The sequence below is a fragment of the Myotis davidii genome, unplaced genomic scaffold (assembly GCF_000327345.1).
Source record: "Myotis davidii unplaced genomic scaffold, ASM32734v1 scaffold1427, whole genome shotgun sequence".
In the NCBI taxonomy this organism is placed as follows: domain Eukaryota; kingdom Metazoa; phylum Chordata; class Mammalia; order Chiroptera; family Vespertilionidae; genus Myotis; species Myotis davidii.
This window is the reverse complement of record NW_006298040.1, coordinates 299,791-307,604: the sequence shown is the minus strand read 5'-3', so window position 1 is coordinate 307,604 and position 7,814 is coordinate 299,791.

The following is a 7,814-nucleotide window of genomic DNA, read 5'->3' as shown; positions in this document are numbered from 1 at the left end:
AACCCACTTTCACGAGATGATTAGATGGACTTTGGTTTTGCATCTGTCACTTGGCGAATAATGCTCCCATCTTCAGGATGTTCCCTGTCAGCCATTTCATACACATATGGTGACGCTATGGCAAGTGCAGTCCCATCATTCCTGAAGGCAAGTGATGTGATGCCGGGGAGGTATTGATGAAACTGGTACAGTCGCTTTTTATTTTAATAGATCCCTAAATATTTACAAATCCATCAGAACCACCCGTGGCAAATGTATTGTGGCAAAATGGCATTGACTGGGTAAATCTCCTTATTTTCTTTTCGTCTGGAAGCCATACTCCTTTTTTCTGTCCCTCTGGGCTTGGGTCCAAGCACTCAAATGGCACTTGGCCTTCAACAGAACTTAGCCTACTTGTTTGGAAATGTCATATGCAGCCATTCCGGAATTGTAGCTTTGACCACAGAGCCGCTGCAAGTAGCCCATGTTCCTTAAGTCCTCCATTAAAACTGCAGGCTGCCAGATGCTGAGAGGGTATGCGATACCTTTTCAGGCTGAGAACAGGTCCCGGCATTACAAGGAGTCTGGGACCCACAATTTAGCCTGGGATCCCAACTCCCAGTAACTGTCACATTCACTTCTGAACAGTATTCATCACATCTGACAGGAGCACCATGGATTTCAACAAGATTCTTTTTTACATTTTTTATTGCATTTATTGGGGTGATATTGGTTAATAAATGTATAGGTTTCAAGTGTACAACTCTATAGTACATCATCTTTATATTGTATTGTGTGTTCATCACCCAAAATTAAGTCTCCTTCCATCACCGTTTATCCCCTCTTTAACCTCTTATACCTCCACCCACCCTTCCCCATTCCCTCTGGTAATCACCGTACTGTTGATTGTGTCTCTGAAGTTTTTTTTTCTTAATCCATTAACCATTTCCACCCAGCACCACATAGTCTTGATCCATGTTCAATCATGTAGTTTCTTTTTATAAAAAATATAATTTTATTGATTTCAGAGAGAGAGAGAGAGAGAGAGAGAGAGAGAGATAAAAACATCAATGATGAGAGACAATCATTGATCAGCTGCCTCCTGCATGCCCCACACTGGGGATCAAGCCTACAACCTGAGCATATGGCTCAATTGGGAATCGAATGGTGACCTCCCAGTTCATAGATTGATGCATAACCACTGAGCCACACTGGCAGGGCCCAATCATGTATTTTCAATGGATGGTCTAATGCCCTGCTCCAGGCCTGCGTTCAGTTGTAGAATGAACCATTCAGGGCAGCATTGGTGTGCTGGTCCTTGAGCCACATGCAGTTGGCCAGGACACTGTGGTGTCCATGGATGTGTCCCAGGAGAAGACCAGCAGGAACTGGTGTTAGGGTTCAACTTCACTGAAGAGATCCATCCTCGGGTGGCTGGCTCATTTTTAACTCTTTGGAACCACTCACCTTGGACTCCTCTCAAAAACAACTTTGCCACTCTGGCTGCCTCCTTGCTTCCCTCAGAAATTAGGGTAGCCCTCCTCTGCAGGTTTTAGTATGCATCTCTGAAAAGTAAACACCTGTTTTTACATAAGCACAATAACATTTTTCACACCTAACAGAATTCATAATACTCTCCCAATAGTTAATGCCTAGTCTACCCTCAAATTTCCAGTTATCCTATCCCCCCAAAATCGTTTTATAACTGTCAAAACTTCTTAAGCTTAACATGTATGAAGTAAGCATACTCACAGTTCCTCTTTACCTCTCTTTAGCCACGTTGTTTACCTCTGAATGCCAACATGCATGGGTATAGCTAGATGATTAGTAAAAATAAAGTGTTGGAATATATCATACCATGATCCCATTTAGTAGCAAGAGTTAATCATAGACTATTTAAATCATTAATAAAAATTATCTTCCAGGAAAATTTCAACTCTCAATATTTTTATAAAATAAAATGTTATTTGTTATGAAATATCCAAAGGTTCTATTAATTAAAAATAATATGAATTGGTTTTAAATATGGGCCCACTGTACCTAAAAGCTTACTTATTTACAATATTTATACCTTTGAAAGACAGAAAAGCTCTTCTGGTTCTTTCAACAATGATAAACATTGCTACATTTTTAGCATTTGATTATGTTCTCTGTCTCCCTTTTAGAAAACTGGATTCTGTGCTAATTTACACTGTTCTTTGTATAATTTTCTGTTCCTGTTGAACATAGTGGTAGTCTTTCATATGCTTTAGAAATATTAGAGATAAATTTCTTTTTAAAGATGTTCTTTCAGCAGCATTACCTCATAAGCATCGCCTAATTGTATAAAGCATCTGTAGATCAGGGATCTGGCAAATGTTGTTTTATTTTTAAAAACAAATTTCCAGTAAATCCAGTTTTCAGTTTACACTTATAAAGTCAAAATGTCAAGATGTCTCAAAAACAGTACATTAAATTGCAAGTGAACTTTCCAGATTTGATTTGGTAGAGATAGCCCAGTACTCAACGAGACTGTGTGTCTACAGTATGCCTGAGTGAGCAATCAGAGATCACACAGGAACATACTGTCAAAGGCCAGGCCCACACCACTTATGCAAATACCTTGAGGTGGAATTGGCCTAATAGAATAAAACATTTTTTTCCCCTCAAAAATGTCAAAGCATGTGGGAAATGTTACTGAAGTGTCTCCTTTAATGAGAATTTCAGTGAGGAATACACTGTGGAAAAGCATGTATTTAGGGGGAAGGCAGAGGTCAAAAAAGTCACGACACGTCGAACCATGTCTCATTTCTATACCATTCAGGCGAATGGAAGTGTCTAAATAAAGACTGAAATTATGTCAATCAACACATCTAATCATATATATAAAATTGATTTTTTTTACAGAGAGGAAGGGAGAGGGATAGAGAGTTAGAAACATCGATGAGAGAGAAGCATCGATCAGCTGCCTCCTGCACACTCCCCACTGGGGATGTGCCTGCAACCAAGGTACATGCCCTTGACCGGAATCGAACCCGGGACCCCCCAGTCTCCAGGCCGACGCTCTATCCAGTGAGCCAAACCGGCCAGGCAACACATCTAATCTTGATGCGTATCACACATGAGCATCTCTCCACTCCAAGACCTTTATGGGAGGGATTTGAATAATAAACTACACTTGTCCAGAAGAAACAGATTTAATGAAGTGGGAGATTTATTCTGGAGAGTTTGAATACTGAAAGCTTTGGAATAGATGATCCAGATTTTTAACTTGAGATATAATGTGGTAGTTTTTTTTTTTTACCCATCAGTAGGTATTACACTTTCTGGTTTCATGAGAGGTGCATGGTTGGGGAAGGGTAAGCCATTAAAATCACTGAATTCCTTCTAAAGGATAATCTTCACTCCTGCCTGTCATTTATATCACAAGAAAAGTACAACCGGAAGAAATCACTACCGGATTCTAGTGGAGAACTGATGGGCTCTCCGATGCTAATTTTTAGGAGCTGTGCACTTCATGCCGGTAGATGCTTATAGCATGATTATCTAAACACCGAGATATCAATCAGCAGAAGCCCTGCCGGAACGATGGATTCAGAACCTCTGGAAATGTTCTCCTTCTTAAAGACAATGAGAACCCTGGCAAAAAATTATCTCTGACATTTTCAGCACTCTGGAAATTAACCAAGGATTTGTAACAACCCAGGAGCATTTGTTCAAGAAGAACAACAGAGTCTTGATAAGGGCAATGGGCCCTGTGGCATTTTAACTTGCCTATTCTTAGTTGTTCTTGGCAGCTCTGTGTAGTTTGAAAATCAGCAGCCCTGCAAACCCAGTCTCTGTGAAAACCAACAGCCTGACAGTCACTGGAGAAGTCAAAACCCTGGCTGTTCACACACACACACACACATCAGCTAGATCAGTGGTCGGCAAACTGCGGCTCACGAGCCACTTGCAGCTCTTTGGCCCCTGGAGTGTGGCCATGAAGTTTCATTCGCACTGTACGTGCGCGCTCACACATGGTATTTTGTGGAAGAGCCACACTCAAGCAGTCGCAGTTTGCCGACCACTGAGCTAGACCGTAATTAGAGTGGTAAAAGCATAGTTTCCTGAGAAAAACAATTACAGTAGGGGAAAACAGTCCTCAGTGTAGAAACTGTTTCAATTCTGAATACAATAAGGAAACGTGAGACTTTATAGCCAAAGACTCAAAGAGAGTGAGGCTCAATTGAGGGACAATGACTAACAGGAAGCATCAGAGGTAAAGACGGATTCTAACTAAATTGGTCTAACACGATTCTTACCAAAGGCAGGCCAGGGAGATCAGACATCACTTGGGAAGATGGTGGAGGATAAGGAACCTGATTAGATATCAGACAGCCCTAACTGGTTTGGCTCAGTGGATAGAGTGTTGGCCTGCGGACTCAAGGGTCCCAGGTTCGATTCCAGTCAAGGGCATGTACCTTGGTTGCAGGCACACTGAATCGACGTTTCTCTCTCATCAATGCTTCTAACTCTCTATCCCTCTCCCTTCCTCTCACTAAAAAATCAATAAAATATATTTTTTTTTAAAAAAAGAGTTACCAGATAGTGCCTGACTGGTGTGGCTCAGTGGTTGAGTGTTGACCTATGAAGGGAGGTCATGATATAATTCCAGGTCAGGGCACATGCCTGGGTTGTGGCCTCCATCCCCACTGGAGAGCATGCAGGAGGCAGCCAGTCAATGATTCTTGCTCATCATTGATGTTTGTTTCTCTCTCTCCCTCCCTCTTCCTCTCTGAAATCAATAAAAATATATAATTTTTTAAAAAAGAGTCATCAGATAGCAAGGATGGAGTATTATAGTTCAACTTAACAGGATTCTTGCTAAAAGTGAGTAATGCAGAGACAAACATGGAAGCTGAGAAATTAGGGCCTATTTGAGAAAAGAGTTCAGGGGGGCTAGAGTGGAGTTTGGTCAAGAAGAGAGTCTTTGTCACTTCAGAGCTTCTCAAAAAGCCATCTTGCCCAAGGAATAGTCACTGTTTAACCTGACTGGCAGCTCCTGGAAGCCCCATTCACAGAGTGTGCCCTCATATCACCTCATTCAAAGGTCACTCAGACCTAACCTTAACCCTACCCCTATCCCTAGCCTTAACTTAACCCTATCTCTAACTCTAACCCTAACACTAACACTAACCACTCTTTGGTCCTTTGTTTCAATTAGGGACAACTCTGAAGGGACATTCTAGCTCTCTCAATAGGATTGGCTGATGCCTCTTTTGGACATGCCACTCATTTTAACCTCTTCTTCCCCATACTGTCCCCTCACTCATTCATGGATATTCCTTGCTGAGAGCTCCCCAACCCCATTAAAATTTCTACATACAAATGACCATTTCAGAGTCTGTTTTCAAGGGCCCCAACTTAAAATAGTAGTAATGAAACCAGAGAGAGAAGGGAGATTTTTAAACAATAAAATCATTAAGAAGTCAAAGAGGAAATATATAGTATTAATTGAAAAGGGGGAATTTTTCTCCATTTTGATAAACAGGAAGGAGGGGAAGAGAACAGGTGGGGGAACTTTGACAGAGAGTCACAGTAAGACTGTGCCACATGGAAGAATTATTCCCCTAAGAAAATTAAAGTGTGAGGTAAGCAAAAATGTTGGCCAAGCAAGACAAAAACTTGTCCCCTACCATTGGTATTTAGGAGCACAAAAATAAATCAGAAAGATCTGGAAACCAGAGAGCCAGATAACTATGGAAAAAACAGAAGATTCTCTCTCTGTCTTCCCGCTGAATACCTTTACTCTGAGACCCCCAGGAACATTTGGTCATTTGTTACTCACCAGCTGCCAGCCCCACTTCCTCCTATCTTCTTTGTAATCAAGCAATTTAAGTATCTGCCCTCCCACTCTCTGCTCTTAGCTAAGCTGGAGCTTCCCTACAAAGCCTGATTTTTGTTGTTGTACACATCACTATGTCGTACAACCGAAACTTAATACAATTCTATATGTCAATTATATCTTAATAAAAAAAACTTCATTCTCTAAAACAGTTAATTAAGTAACTTTGGAATATAAGCGAATGTTTTTAAATAAATAATATTTTCCAGATGCATTAATTTATTGAAAAATCCTGTTCCATTTATTGGTGATGTCACCCTTTTTAAAAAATACATTTTTATATAAAATAAAGTTTGTGTCTCAGGAATAGATAAAGACGGTCTAGATTGGGTTCAAAGGCCAAAGTAAATAGGAGATACTCATCAAAGTTATTCAATAAATAACCCATTAAGCAAAATTAACATCAGTTTAATTTTGTTTCATAAAAATATTAAACATTTCAAATAAAAAATACAACTAAAAAAGTCTGCAGGTTGTGCTTTAATTTCACATTTCAGACATTGCACAATATTTACAAGACACTCATTTTGATTGTGAGATATAAAACAGTTTTTACCCCCAATATAAAATCTGTTTAACTTCTCATGTTAAACAATAAAAATGACATACATGCAAGATAGCTTTGTTACTAAGTTAATGATCCCTTGAAATTTTATGTGGCTATATGATGATTGCTAGATGTGTTAAACACACACACACACACACACACACACACACAAAACAACAACAACAACAAAAACTTAGAACAAATTGGTTATCCTGTGAGCTTTTTTTCTTTCTTTCCTTCTTTCCTTTCTGGTATATTGCATTAAAGAGAACCTATCTATAGACACCATTAATAATAATTGTCCTTAAGGAACAATATAAATATAAGCTAAATAAAAATAATAAGGAAGATGCTATGTAAAAAATCTTATTATCTAAAAATCATTGCAATCTTAAGCCATATGTAGACACTAGTAGCTGGGACCACTGCATTGCAGAAGCTAAAATGAGAGTACGTTTTTCTTCACCCAAAATCCCAGCGTTCATAGGAGCAAACAAACAGCGACACAAGCAAAATATTCACTGTATCAGAAATAGAGCACAGGCCTTTAGAGTCATTATCCAGTGAACTTGTGTCCTTACATGAAAAAGGGCAGCCACAGGCATCTGGCCCCTGAAGTTCTCTGGTACCCACATTTGGGATGTACCTTTCTTTAAGAAGATGGCCGTCTGTGGAAGTGAACTCCTTAAATAACTGCCTGCAGTTATGGCATGGTTTAATCTATATATATAAAAGCCTAATATGCTAAGTGTCCAACCATGTGACCATTCAACCGGTCGCTATGATGTGCCCTGACCATCAGGGGGCAGATGCTCCGACCAGTAGGTTAGCTTGCTGCTGGGGTCTGGCTAATTGGGACTGGGCAAACCGGGCCAGACATGCCCTGGAGCCCTCCCGTGGTTCCTCCCAGTCTGGCCAACCTACCGCGGTCCCTCCCTGGCCTCTAAAACCGTTCTTCTAATTAATTTCCTTTCAGTGTGCACGAATCCGTGCACTGGGCCTCTAGTCATTTATAAAGACTCTTCACAGAATCTGAAGTTGAATTCATCGAAATGCAAACAAGGGATGATGCCTGCAGAGTCAATCCAGGAAGGAGAATTCTTCATGGGTGTAACATCTATTTCAAGGACAGACTTTGTTCCCACTGACTCCCACTTCTTTGTTTCGTTTGTGAAATTAACGGAGAAAGTCTCTAGATAAAGTGCTGTCCCTATTGCTAGGTTTAAATCTAAGAAAGAAAACTTATCCCTTAGAAAAAATATAAGCTCAGTGTTAACGTGTGTTTTTAGGTTAAGTGAATTGGATTTGTGGCTGTTGCTTTTCTAAAAACAGAACTACAACAGTGAAGAAGGTAAATTATCGTGTGAGTAAATCCAGGGGTTCTGCCTCCCTGCTGTGCGGAAAACTATTCTGAGGAAAAGC